Genomic DNA, 14,261 nt, shown 5'->3' on the forward strand with positions numbered 1-14,261 from the left:
TTTAACTCACTATTTTTGGATTTTAGGGTATTGGGTAGAATAAATTGCATTTAGATTTTATGGTCACATGTACTCAAGTACAGAAGTACAGGAATACAGTGAAAAGTATATAATGTTGCCACACACAGCGCCATCTTAGGTACAAAGCCACCTAGGTATAAAAAACTTAGTTACAAAGTAGTAAAAGAAACAAAGTTTATAAAGTTAAGCATCGCCTTTATTAAATAAGTAGAAAAATAAATCAATAAGATAATGGTTAACATTAAAGTCCTTCCTAATATTAACTAAAAAAGGAAAAAAGTTAATCAATTAAATCTAAATCGAAAATACGTCATATTTACTTTGCTGCCTCAAGAACAGGAAAACTTTGTGGCCATATTCTTTTGCAAAATAAATAGGATTTTAAAACCCATCTCCTATTTTCAAAAAAATTGTTACTGGTCTCTACTGGAGTCAGAACACAACATATGTCCTGAGTTTTTAATTTTATTGTTTTTGCTGATTTGAGGTTGGAAAGAATTTGGTTGGGCTCCAGAGTTGACAATTCAATGAACTGAACAACAAATTCTTCAAATTGCCAACGTTCATCCAGATTGGCTCGTTTCCAAGTATAAAATATGTTTGGCAGATGTAGTTCATATCTCTGTCCATTGATTAGACGGTTGTTAAATTTCTAATAAAAGAAAAGACAATGAAGTTAAACAACTGTTTCAGTTGGAAGACAAATGTAAATTAAAAGCATTTTAAAAATCTATGCTTGTTCATAGATTTATTAAAGCATACAATTGAATATTTTCTGTAAACAATCATTTCTAAGCTACAATAAATGGTTCGCTGGTAGCTTTGTCATTGCCAGTAGCATCAATGGCCAGCAGTGGTCAGGACTGGGAGTACAAGCAGTCCCCAGACTGTCAGACTCAGAGACCAGGACCAGGTGAGTGCGGGAATGGTGCTGGGGGCTCGGAGAAGGGAAGGGAAATCAGGAACATTTAAGGCGAGAAAAAAGTCAGCATCTTGATGGAGAGCCTAGAGTGGGAGGGAAGACCTGCAGATCAACTGGCTATGTATGTAGGTGGGTGGGGTTGCATGATTTAGAGTTTGGGCTCTGGAGAAAAGAGTCCTCTCATCCCTGAGCCCTGATCAGGGGGCGACCTGCTGAGCTCTCCCCCCACCACCCACTCACCCCAGCCTCTGAACCCTTCCTATCAGCCTCAAAATTGAGACCATTCAGGAAGCAGCTAATACTTGGCCACTTACAAGCTTCATTGGGTTGATTGATCTTGACGTTCCCCTCCTCCTCCACCCGCCAAGCTCCCCCTTCACCCCTCCCTCCAGGTCGGAGGAGGGTGGGAAAGGCAGCTGGGAATTTTACAGCCCTTCACCCCACCCCACCCCCAGCCCCCAAACTATCTGGAAACACTCCATTGGTGAACTGTAAAAATCTGGCCATTAATCCTCTAGTTGCAGCCAGACCTGAGGACTATTCCCATCATTTTTCCTTTTTTCATTTGTACATTTTTAAGCAAAAGCATAATCTGATGTCCAAGTCTGAATTTTGAGAACTGGTTATCCATGAGGGATTGATCAGAATCAAAGATAACACAGAAAGTAAATTTAAAAATCCCAAAATAGATGATAAGACATAAATATATCCCCACTTCCATATTCACTAGCAATGTCTCCCCAGCACTATACAAATATATTAACCAGTAACCAGGTCAGGGTGGGTTGGCCATGCTAAATTGTCCATTGTGTTAGGTGCGTTAATCAGAGGGAAATGGGTCTGGGTGGGTTACTCTTCGGAGGATTGGTGTGGACTTGTTGGGTTGAAGGACCTGTTTCCACACTATAGGGAATCTAATCTAATCTAATCTAACTAAATGACTTAACTAGGCAATAACTTGAAAATTCTCTTTGCAACATCGAATCAACATGTTAAAGCTTAATTCCAAAAATACACCTATTTATTTGATTTTAACCTGCGTGAATGAAGGTCATTACTCACCAACAACTGCACTTGTGGTATAATCCAATCAGCAGGATGGTTTTTCTTATTTATTCTTTCTGGGGATGTGGGTATCCAAGCTGGTATAAAGGCTGGTTTTTTGTTGCCCATTCCTAATTGCCCTTGAACTGAGTGCCCTGCTAACCTATTTCGGAGGGTTCTTGAAAGTCAACCACCTTGCTGCGGCTCTGGAACCACTTGTAGCCAGACCAGGTAAGGATGGCAGATTTCCTTCACTAAAGGACATTGACGAACCAGATGGGGTTTTAACAACAAAACAAAATGACAATTGTCATGAATTAATTAGACTAACTTTTAATTCCAGAGTATTTGTAGAATTTCAATTCAGCTAAATGTTTGGTGGGACTTGAACCCTTATCCCCAGAGTATAAGGTAAGGCCTCTCAAAAACTAACCCATCAACATTATCACTACACCCATGGCCACTTCAGGAGTAGACAGCAATTGGGCTCTGGGTCTGGTTGTGTGAGCAGCGCACCACAGAACTTTTAGCACAAAAAAATTCCCACATGTCCTAGCCCCAGATTCAATATATGAGATTTATAAAAAACTTAGGGTTCTGGGGGGCAACATGAGCAGTGCCCATTCAGGCGGATGGTCAGGCCATATATAGAGCTAGTCTTCTTCAGAGCTTGTTGCATTCAAGACAAACTATTTGATAAAAGCAAGCAATGAGGCTCTTTTCCTTGCAGATATATAAAAAAAGGTGATTTTGGCTGTTTCAAATCTCTTTTGGATGCGAGTACCACTGAATTTTTAAAATTTCCTATGGGATGTAGGCACTGTTGAACAGCTTGGCGAGGAATGCAGCTGATTCTGAAGCTCGAGTCTTCAGTGTTACAGCTGAAATGTTGTCCTGGCCAATAGCTTTTGCAGTACCAATGTAGCTCAGAATATAGGCATGCAGCACGCCACTGTTCACTGTTTTGGAGATTAGTCTGAGATTAAAGCTTTCTGTTCACCAACTTGGTGACACATTTAATCTCATGATGAGCTTCCCACCTAACTGAAATGCCTATTTCCACCTCTCTAATATTGTGTGACCTTTTAAAAACAAGGCCAGAAATCATTCCACCTCTTCCCTGTCTCACCTCATCTATTGCTAAAATCCTCATCCAGGCTTGTGTTACCTGTAGCCTTGAAATTTGCAATGATTTCCTGTCTGATCTCCCATGTTCAGCCTCCTGTATATTTGAGGTCAGCCAAAACTCTTGATTTGAGCTAGAAGAAGAGGCTGAACAGGCTGGGGCTGTTTTCCCTGGAGCGTCGGAGGCTGAGGGGTGACCTTATAGAGGTTTACAAAATTATGAGGGGCATGGATAGGATAAATAGACAAAGTCTTTTCCCTGGGGTTGGGGAGTCCAGAACTAGAGGGCATTGGTTTAGAGTGAGAGGGGAAAGGATATAAAAGAGACCTAAGGGGCAACTTTTTCACACAGAGTGTGGTACGTGTGTGGAATGAGCTGCCAGAGAATGTGGTGGAGGCTGGTACAATTGCAACATTTAAGAGGCATTTGGATGGGTATACGAATAGGAAGGGTTTGGAGGGATATGGGACGGGTTCTGGCAGGTGGGACTAGATTGGGTTGGGATATCTGGTCGGCATGGACGGGTTGGACCGAAGGGTCTGTTTCCATGCTGTGCATCTCTATGAGTCTATGACTCTAAATAACTCTTCAGATTTCTGTATGTACTGAGCATCCACTGTCTATTCTCCCCACAGCTACTGGAAAGCTGGGGCCCCAGAAACCTCCAGAGTTTTTAAGGGTTGGGTGGTGTGAGTCTTGCATTTTCATCCCTTGTACATTACTGACTGAGCCCAGATAGAGCAGGACTGGTTTAGCCCCTTCTCCATGGCCATTACATTCTGAGGTGGGGTTTGAAATCTGGCCTTCTAGCTGAGCAGTAGGGTCACTACCACAGATTCACAAGACCTTTGAAAAAGCAGGGTTTCAATGTGCTCCATCATTCCAACATCGAGCTAGAAGGCAGCATAGGGAGAGTGTGACTGCAGGGTCTGTCGTCAGCAATGGAAACATCCAGAAGAGAAGACAATGTTAGAGATGGAGTGAGTTAAGGTGAAGCATGGGGTGAACTGGAAGTGTGTGAATGGTATTCTCCAAATTGACGTAGGTGCAAAGAGAAGAGACTTTAGACAGAAGGCCTGAGAAATACTGGAACAATTATGCTTTATTCATTCTATAACAGCACAGGCATAGCCGGTTACTGTGCAGGTTTCCATGACAACCCTTTTATCTCAAGGAAGTAAGCAAAGTTAAAAGAGTTCAGCCAGAAGGAAGAAGATAAATGAAGACTAGTTGGATATTGTTTGAAGGAAGTAACCAAGACCACAAATGTCATCCTGGGGAAGGGTGAGGGACACAACTCTCTCCAAGGACAGTCTGTCATAACTCATATGTGAGATCACACAAAGAAGTCACCCAGCTATTTATGAAAATTGAAGAAATAGTGATCTTTCAAATATAAAGACGGTGTTCCTGTAAACCAAGACTTAACATACGAAAGTATTAGTTCAGTTCACAGACTGAATGCTCAAACTGCAATTTTCAACCTCAGTGATCTTTGCCAATATCCACTGTAACATATCCCATTGTTTGTCATTGATACATATAATGAGCTGTCAGGAATCACATATTTCTAGGATAAATAGATTTAAACTCAAAGGTGATTTATGAAAAGCAAAGGTCATAAACAATCGCCATAGCACAAATTTCTGTTTGTAATCACAATGTAAAACTACATGCAACTAGTAGATTTCCTGTGGCATTGTTCAAGGATTCTCCCACACCTCAAGGGTAGCTTCTGATGTTACAAACCTACAAGAGCTTTATCACAGCAGTCAATAATTTATTGTCATTGTACAACAAAGTTATCAGAACAGTCAAGCAGGGACTGAATCAAGGTGAAAATATCACCCCCGTTTGAGTATTGTAAGATTCCGAGTGAAAGCTACAACTCACATCTCTGTCACACACAGGAAATTCCTTATCAGCAGCTGGGAATCAGCAGAAGATGAAATACCACAGATGCTGTAAATCTGGAATAAAAACAGGAAATGCTGGAAACATGCAGCAGGTCAGGCAGCATCTGCAGAAAGAAGAATGTAGGAGTTAACATTTTAGGTCAATGAACTTACATCAAAATTTCAGCATCCTACATTGGGGAGCCATCTCAATCTTGAGTCTGATTCCAGGGCTGCCTCAGTGAAATTTCTTGCAGTTAAATGACTCATTTTGTGACTGGTTTGGTAACAGAGTCATAGAATCATACAGCACAGAAGTGGTCCTTCGGCCCATGGAGTCTGCACTGACCTATCTACATAGTTCTACTTCCAGCCCTTGGCCGTAGCCTTGAATGCTATCACTTCTACTACCATCCCAGACAGTGCATTCTAGACTCCCACCCACCCTCCGGGCAAAAAAGAGGAATTTCCTCCAATTCCCTCCTACCCTTCACCTTAAAATTATTCCCATTCATTACTGACCCTTCAACAAAGGGAAATAATTGCTTCCTATCCACCCTGTCCAGACGCCACATAATCTCATACACCTCTATTAGGTCCCCCCTCAGTCACCCTGTTCTAAAGAAAACTACACAAGCCTATCCAGCCTCATTTCATTTCATAATGCTCCAACACAGGCAAATCCTGGTGAATCTCCTCTCACCCCCTCCAATGCAATCAGATCCTTCCTAGATTGAGGCAACCAGAACTGCACGCAGGACCCCAGATTTGTACAGCTCCAATTTAACCTCCCTACTCATAGAGTAAAAGCCACGGCTGATAAAGGCAAGTATCCTGTAAGCCTTTGTAACTACCCTCTGGTGATCTCTTGGCCTGGTGTGATATCTCGGCCTGATGTGGTGATCACTCGGCCTGGCGTGATGATCACTCGGCCCAACACGGCCTGGTGTGGCGTCAGCGGACCTCTGGCCTCAAGGTAATTCCAGAGCGGTCTCTCATTCTTGAGAGCCTCAAGGTGAAGCCTAGTGCAGTCTGGAGTCAAAGCACAGCGTGGACTGGGTTGGAAGGATTGTTATTCTGAACTTTGTATTTCTTTGTTTTTCTAATTTATTCTTATGATGTATAATGATGGCTACTTTATTTATTTTCTAAACGCTTTCTCTGTTAGAATTTGTACTAAAGATGCTGTACCTAGGTACCTTTGTAGCTATAATACCAATGTAAATGGTGACTTATAAACCTTTCACTGCACTCATGTCAGTACATGCGACAATAAAGCTAATTCAGTTCTAATTCTAACCTGCCCTGCAGCCTTCAGAGTCAAGTAGCCCAAGATCCCTCTGCTCCTCTGCGCTTCCTCATGTGCCAATCATTGGCTGCCCCTTGTCTTTTCACTTCTTTAGAGATTTGATTTGCAGAATTGCATTAGTGCTAGCATTTACGATAAATGTTATTCCTTGCTATATAAACTGACCTGAGCAAAGAAGAAAAATAGTGTCTGTGTTCAGACCGCCAAGAAAAAAACTATTATTTCCAGTTGCAGACTGCCTGTCTTAGATCAATTGTTGCAAGCAAAGCCTACTTTGGTTCTCTGCTTCAGAGCATGTCTTCATTGTTTGCTGAACCACAGCATAATCTATGAATAGGGGGAGGAGGCAGGCACTGAGTCTATGGAGAAAGTGAAGACTGCAGATGCTGGAAATCAGAATCGAAGAGTGTGTCTCTGGAAAGGCACAGCCAGTCAGGCAGCATCTGAGGAGCAGCAGAGTCGACATTTTGAGCATAAGCCCTTCATCAGGAATGTCTGATGTCTAGGCACTGAGTCTACGTTAGCTGGAAGGAGGATATTGAACCTGGTGGGGTTGCTGCTAGTCTGATGTGTTGGCTAGCTATCTGAGTCATCTGCCCCCACACAGCCTCTCCTGACTCCATGCAAAAGACATCCTTGATGAAGGGTTTATGCCAGAAATGTCAACCTTCCTGATCCTCAGAGGCTGCCTGACCTGCTGTGCTTTTCCAGCACCACACTTTTCGACTGCATGCAAAAGACTCCATCCAAGTTTAGCCACTGGGTGTTACGATCATAATGTGACAAACAGTCCTATCGGAATCCAAACGTTAACTGTGTTTCTCTTTCCACAGATGCTGCCAGACCTGCTGACATTTGCATTTCAGATTCCTAGCATTTCACTTTTAATACGTTGGTGGTCTATGGTTATTTTAGACAGGTCTTGACTCTTAAAATCCATGTAGTGGGGATCAAATTTTGAAGAGGTGGCAGTGGATTGGGGGTGGGTTTGCGGGTGCTGGAGTCTTAGTCTTCAGCTTTATGTCAACTCTAATGTATTAATGATTGGTCGATTGGATAAATTGTCAGCATATTAAAAGGTAAGTGGCAATTTGAGCAAACCACAATTGTTGTGTTCTGTGTGTGAGTAATACACAAAAGTGTTTCTTTATCTTCCTTCATGGATGCCTGCATTGCTGCCGAGGCCACCAATTGTTGCCAATCCTCAATTGCTCTCAGGGGTTTCATAGTCATCATTATGAATACTAGATAATTTTTAATACAATTAACTGGTGCTATAGTGTCCCCAGAAAATTAGCCTGTGGCGCTGGTTTACCACCACAGAAGCCCTACAGTGTGGAAGCAATTGAACCTATTGAATCCACACCAACCCTCCTAAGAGCATCCTATCCAAACGTATCCCTGTAACCCTGCATTTGCCATGGCCAATCCACCTAACCTGTACATCTTTGGACTGTGGGAAGAAACCAGAGCACCCAGAGGAAATTCACATCAACATAAGGAAATTTTGTGCAAACTCGACACAGTCACCTGAGGGTGGAATTGAACCCAGGTCCCTGGCAATGTGAGGCAGTGGTGTTAACCACTGTGCCACCCATGCCAAACATTGTTCCTGATGCACTGCCTACATCAACCCAATGTGCTATCTCTTAATTACATTAAGCTGCAGATACACACTAGGTATTTTAAATATGTTTAAGATTCCATATATGATCTGTCAAATCATTTCTCGTAACTTGTCATGGACTAAAGAGCATTAGGAATGATCTGCCATGATCATATTGAATGGCGGTGCAGGCTCGAAGGGCAGAATAGCCTACTCCTGCACCTATTGTCTATTGTCTATTGTCTATTAATTATAGGGAATACTGAGCTGAGTAAATATAAAACAAACAGTCATTAAAATTCCAATTTACTTGTCAAAAATATGTGTTTGTATTTATAACAACATCAATGTTAGAATGGCTTGAATGACAGAGAACTTGTCATTTATACTGGCAAGACTTAATAGAGAAATGCAAAATTAACAAATGAATTTTTGCAATGGTGTACTTGAGGATGTTTGACTGCAAAATTATAATATTAATTCAAGAAAGTAAATGATTGTTCAAGAAGGTTACAATGTACACAGCAGAAATATACCCTCCTGTACCTCAGGAGAAGAATCTTCCATTGAAATGGGGATGCGCTACTTTTTCACCATTCATGGGATGTGGGCATTGCTAGCTAGGTCAGCATTTATTGCACAGAGGGCAGTTAAGAGTCAGCCACATGGCTGTGGGTCTGGAGTCACGTGTAGGCCAGCCCAGGTTAAGGCCAGCAGTTCCCTTCCCTGAAGGGAAGGACATTAGTGAACCCAATAGGATTTTCCAGCAACAATTGTGCAGGGGTTGTTATCAAATTTCTGTTTCCACCATCTGCTACAACAGGATCTGAACCTGCGTCTCTAGATTAAAAGTACAGCAATATTATCTCTAGGCCATCACCTCGCCTTAGCGCTGCTCTGACTAAAGTAGATAATGATAGATACCTGGGAGTAAAGAAGAGCCTACAACCTGATTAAGGGATTAGAGTGGATCAGAATTCAAGTGCTTCCTAATCATTATCTGAATCTTGAGTTTAGACAACTGATTTCAACTTTTATTTAGAACAGGCAATGTAGTTTACATTTATTAATTTCTAAGATGTTATGTTGCCTTGGTGATGTGATCTCTGGCGGAGTATGTCATCATGCAGCTGACAAAGAGGATTTATATTGTAGTCTGGGAGAGCAGTTATACTGCGTTATTTATTCAATGACGGACTGTTCAGAGTGAGGGGGCTAGAGCTGATTGAAATATTTAAGATACGATGAGTAATCAATGACATTAGGCAGAGTTTGCTTGAGGTGGTATTAACTAAATTCTGGACTGAAGAGGAGGTGAAAGGGGGAAATATCCAGCTTTATAATTATTGGAGATTTCTTATAAGTTTCACCGCACTTGCTTTCCCCTCTGCTACACCCATTCAGATATTGTGAACCCTCCCCCTACTTTCTGCAGTAACAAATACAGTTGTGGGCACCATATTATAGGAAAGGTGTGAATGCTTTGGAGATAGTGCAGAAGCGACTGACATAGGAATTGCTCCAAGATTGGTAAACTTCAGTTATGAGGAGTGGATTGAAGACGTTAGGACTGCCTCCTTGAAGAGAAGACAACAAAATCAGGTAGAGGTTTTCAAAATCATGAGCGGGCTGAATACAGGAGATAGGGAGAAGCTGTTCCCAGTTGTAAAAGGAACAAAAACAAGAGGGCATAGGCTGAAAGCAATGTGTGAAAGAAGTAAGGGTGATATGAGAGAAAAGAACTTTTTCAGTCAGTGAGTAGTTAGGATACCATAAGACCATAAGAAATAGGAGCAGAAATTAGGCCATTCAGCCCATCGAGTCTGCTGTGCCATTCAATCATGGCTGATAAGTTTCTCAACCTCGTTCTCCCACCTTCTCCCTGTAACCCTTGATACTCGAGAAACTATCTTTCTCAGCTTTAAACATATTTAAATGACTCAACTTCCATAGCCTTCTGTGGCAATGAATTCCATAGATTCACCACCCTCTGACTGAAGATGTTTCTCCTTATGGAATGCACTGCCTGGAAAGGTGGTGAAACAATTCAATTGAGCATTTAAAGGATGAATATTTGGATAGAAATAGCCTGCAAGTGTATAGGGTAAAGCAGGAGATTGGCACTAGCTAACAAGACTTGTTTGACGATCTGGTGTAGGCACAACGGGTCGAATGGTCTCCTTCTGCACCATAATAATTCTGTGATTCTCAGTGATTATCTTCTTGAGAAGCTAGAGGCTTCTCTGTGGAGCCTGAAAGTCTGGCTGCTAAGCCGATGACTTGCCACAGCACCCAGTCTACAACCACAATCAACTAATGAACTGCAGTCCTGGTTCTGATGTCAGGCACTGGGAGAGGGGGGAAATGCCACATACACAACATTCCATTAACTAGACCCTCAAGGCAAATTGGTTTTTAACCTCTTGTCAATTAAATGTATTTTGTAAATCATTTTCACACTTAGTTATGACATTTGATTCATAACAAATCAAATATGCTCTTTGACTCCTTGGAACTGAATTTTGCAAATAGATTAGAAGTAATGTTACCAGCACCATGAGCCAAGACCCATGGGTGGTGTTAAACAGGAAGGGGCCAGTTGAGTCAATGCCTGTAACCCTTGATACTCAAGAAACTATCTTTCTCAGCTTTAAACTGGTCTGTCACCCAGTCAAGGATAAAGGCTGACCACTCTAAGTGCCAGACCAATGAGAGAACCATCAGCTTGGCAGTGCCATCATCGGGGGGTGGTCATGTTGGAGAAAGAAGAGGGCACCTTCTTGTCAAGGAACTAAGGTGAGATTTAGGATGTCTGGAACTACACAGGTAGGCCTCGCTAATCAAGGGTGGCAACCTCCCATCGGCAGTGCCCTGAGCACAAAAGAATCCACTGACACAGGCAGACCTGAGAGGAATATCTCTGTGGATTACGGAGTGCCATAATGGAAAAATATACCCTCCCCCATTCCCTCAACCACCAACAGCGCTGGAAGGCTGGTAGGAGGCTGTCAGAGATTAACTGCCCCACACTGTAGAGACCCTTCTTAATGCCTCTAAAATGCCAGTTGGTGGGAGGTCACTCTTAATTGAGCCCCCATTTGGTAGCTGTGATGTCAAGGTTCCTGCAGCTGGCAACGTTCTGTGGCAATACAAAGATGCCAGGCTCCCTTCTAACAACCTGCACCACCACATTTCCAGCCCCTGGTCTTCTGGCTGGAAGGAATTCACATGGAAGGGGAGACATGTTTGTGGAAATGAGATCATTTTCATCATGATGGCTGTCATGCTAGCAGAACTGAATTGAAACAGTCACTCACTTTCAGAAATGAGCACTAAAGAGAGGAACACAAAAAGGAAAAGACAGAAAGAACAATACAACTGAAGAGAAGGAGAGAAAAGGAGACAAGAAGGTCAGGAGGGAAGGAGAGGGAGGAAGGAGAGGAGGGACTTTTTACCAGCTCAAAACATCCCAAAGTACTTCACAAACAATGAACTGTAGTTGTCATGTAGGCTGGCCATTGCTGAAGATATTGCTGAAGGTTTTTTAAATTAAATTCTGAGTCAGTTCCCTGTCTTTGTCTGACACAAGGGAAGAACATCTGAGTAAAAGGTTTGAGTACACCTCTCTGGCAACGCAGCTAAATGGGATGGCCCTTGCTTGTTCCACTGTTACTTATAAAGCAAGGGCCATCCCATTTAGCTGCGTTGCCAGAGAGGTGTACTCAAACCTTTTACTCAGATGTTCTTCCCTTGTGTCAGACAAAGACAGGGAACTGACTCAGAATTTAATTTTAAAAACCTTTCTTTATAAAATATTTATTTGTTCAGGTGCCAACACTCAATATAAAACATACATTTACTTCTTATTTCAATTTTTACTTCTTACTTCATTTAACTTAACTTCAACTTTCACTTGCTTTACATTAACTTTAACTTAATTCACATTTAACCCTAACTCTAACTTTAACTTTATAAGTTTGGCTTCAAACAAATACTACACTGACTCGAGTGAAATGGCCAGCTTTGATCTTGGCGTAGGTCTTGCCCTCATTGTTCTTTGCCTTCTCTGAAGATGACTTCAGGGCACATGCTTCTCAAATGTTGTCTTGAAGGCTCACTCCCAAGGAATTCTTTGTTCTGCTAACTTTTATCCCAAAAAGTCACATCATTCTAGAAACGTCCCTGGCACTCAGTCAATAAATTGACCAAACCCTGGTCACACCGTTCAATCCCAGGCAATGGAGTTTACTGGTAAACAACTCCCAAATTTTTACACTAAGTCATAAACAGCCACATACCATTCTGCATATAAGGTAATACGGTGAGAGTATGTCTACAGGCAATTATAAAACCCAGTCTTATTTGGTCAACATAGGAAACTGCAGGTAACAGCTTACAGGACAGGTTACATGTTCTGGATGCAGTTTTAACCAAGGTCAGAGTCTAAACCAGCTTGAATAAAGTTGCCAGCATGCTTGATTGTGGCTCTTAAACAATCTAGTAGCCATTTCTACTACTGACCACCTGACCACAGAAAGATTCATTGACCAATAATGGCTGCAGTCGTCACCTGACCACAGATTGAGGCAACCTTTGGGAGACCCGTATATCCCAAACACACAAAGCCATTTGCACTGAAATTACCATTTTTATCTAAAAACTTTGAAAATAGGCAAAATCAAGAAATTCACATCTTCTGTTTGATTCACTTATGGGATAAACTCATATATCCAGAGATGAAAAGTTGACAAGTGTTATGGACAGGCCAGGGCGGTTAGCCAGCTTGGAAAGACAATAGAGCTAGAGTCTGGAATACACATATTTTAAGAATCGCTCAGGTGAAAAAAAATTGTGATACAAAGAATTGGAAGTCTCTCTTTCTGTATGTTAGTTTCTGTCAGCATTTGGAAATACAGCTCCTGGTAAAAAAAACACATTGGGAAAACAACCATCCACCAGAATTCAAAGATGCACCGATTCTGCTCACAACCTGTGTGTCATTGTGTTCTCAAGGTAAGAATATAACCTCAAGGACTCTGATGGAAGTTTGACTGCATTGCCTTTATACTCCCCGCTGATCCAGACACTCTTCCTTTTTAAACTTATTATTTGTGCTTGTGCATATGTGTTTTATGTAACAACTTTAATTTTTCTCAGAGTTAGTGAGTAAAATGTAACTCTTCCTTGTACTCAAGAAAATGCTATGAATAGGCTCCTCCATTTTCCAGTAAGCTATGTGTGGTTGGAGTACCATAGCTACCTTCTAAAAACAAATAACAAATGTTTATTACAATTGACTGGGAAGGGTTAAAAATAGAGGGATGATTTCCCCTTCCTCACCGGGTGGTGACAATATGTACATTATAATATACCAATTGTACACTATAATATGCCATGAGCTTATCTATAGCCACAACGATCTGATGACTTATGTTTTGTTGACAGGTCTCAGATTGCATCAGAACTCCTCATTGCATAACCTACCCAGATAATTCCCTGTATAAACTTATAAGCTTGTTAAAGATGTTCACTCCTGAAAAGGGTTAGTGTGAATCCTGGGGAGTTTCAGACTGGCGCATATTTTCCAAGCAGCCACAATCGTGAAAAAGGTCACTTTCTTTTCAGTGAATGTTCTTACCTTTCAAATTGCAGTCAGACTACACACCAACACAGACCATAATCCAGAAAGCCTTAACAGAACACTGATCAGAACTGTGTGTTTTGTAAGGGGAGAATGAGCAAAACTCCCTGACCCAGCTCCCGCTGACGGTCATTTCCCATGAACAGCTTCTGCCAATAATAACATGTATGGTGGGACTGACCTACGATCTTCATCACAACTGCGTCAAAGCTATAATCTCCCAATATAAACAGTTCAAAGCAGATGTTGAACAGACCATTAACTCAGTGTTTTAAGCCTGCACTATGAGACATTTGAGAGATAATGCTGTCAGAGATGGGTAGCTTCAAATCAGTATTTTCAAAGGAAGTATCTGGTCACAAAAACAAAGAGAGCCACATTATTACAATGTATGCCAGAGAAAGGGAAAGATTATTCTCGAAATTGAAATGATTCAGAAAGAATTAGCCTTATTGAGCTATTCTAGCGAGGGTAGAGTGGTTAGTTATAGAACATAGAACATAGAAGAATACAGCGCAGTAGAGGCCCTTTGGCCCTCGATGTTGCGCCGATCCAAGCCCACCTAACCTATACTAACCCACTATCCTCCATATACCTATCCAATGCCCGCTTAAATGCCCATAAAGAGGGAGAGTCCACCACTGCTACTGGCAGGGCATTCCATGAACTTACGACTCACTGAGTGAAGAACCTACCC

General features: G+C 41.8%; 1 long non-coding RNA gene across 1 annotated transcript; it reads right to left on the minus strand.

Moving 5' to 3' along the window:
- Positions 1-223: 223 nt before the first annotated feature.
- Positions 224-14,077, minus strand: LOC122557661. Its single transcript, XR_006313897.1, has 3 exons — positions 13,562-14,077; positions 5,007-5,133; positions 224-673 (listed from the first exon to the last, which is right to left on the minus strand). It is a non-coding gene; the product is annotated as an uncharacterized LOC122557661 (long non-coding RNA).
- Positions 14,078-14,261: the final 184 nt, after the last annotated feature.

This window comes from Chiloscyllium plagiosum, chromosome 16 (genome assembly GCF_004010195.1).
Source record: "Chiloscyllium plagiosum isolate BGI_BamShark_2017 chromosome 16, ASM401019v2, whole genome shotgun sequence".
Lineage (NCBI taxonomy): Eukaryota > Metazoa > Chordata > Chondrichthyes > Orectolobiformes > Hemiscylliidae > Chiloscyllium > Chiloscyllium plagiosum.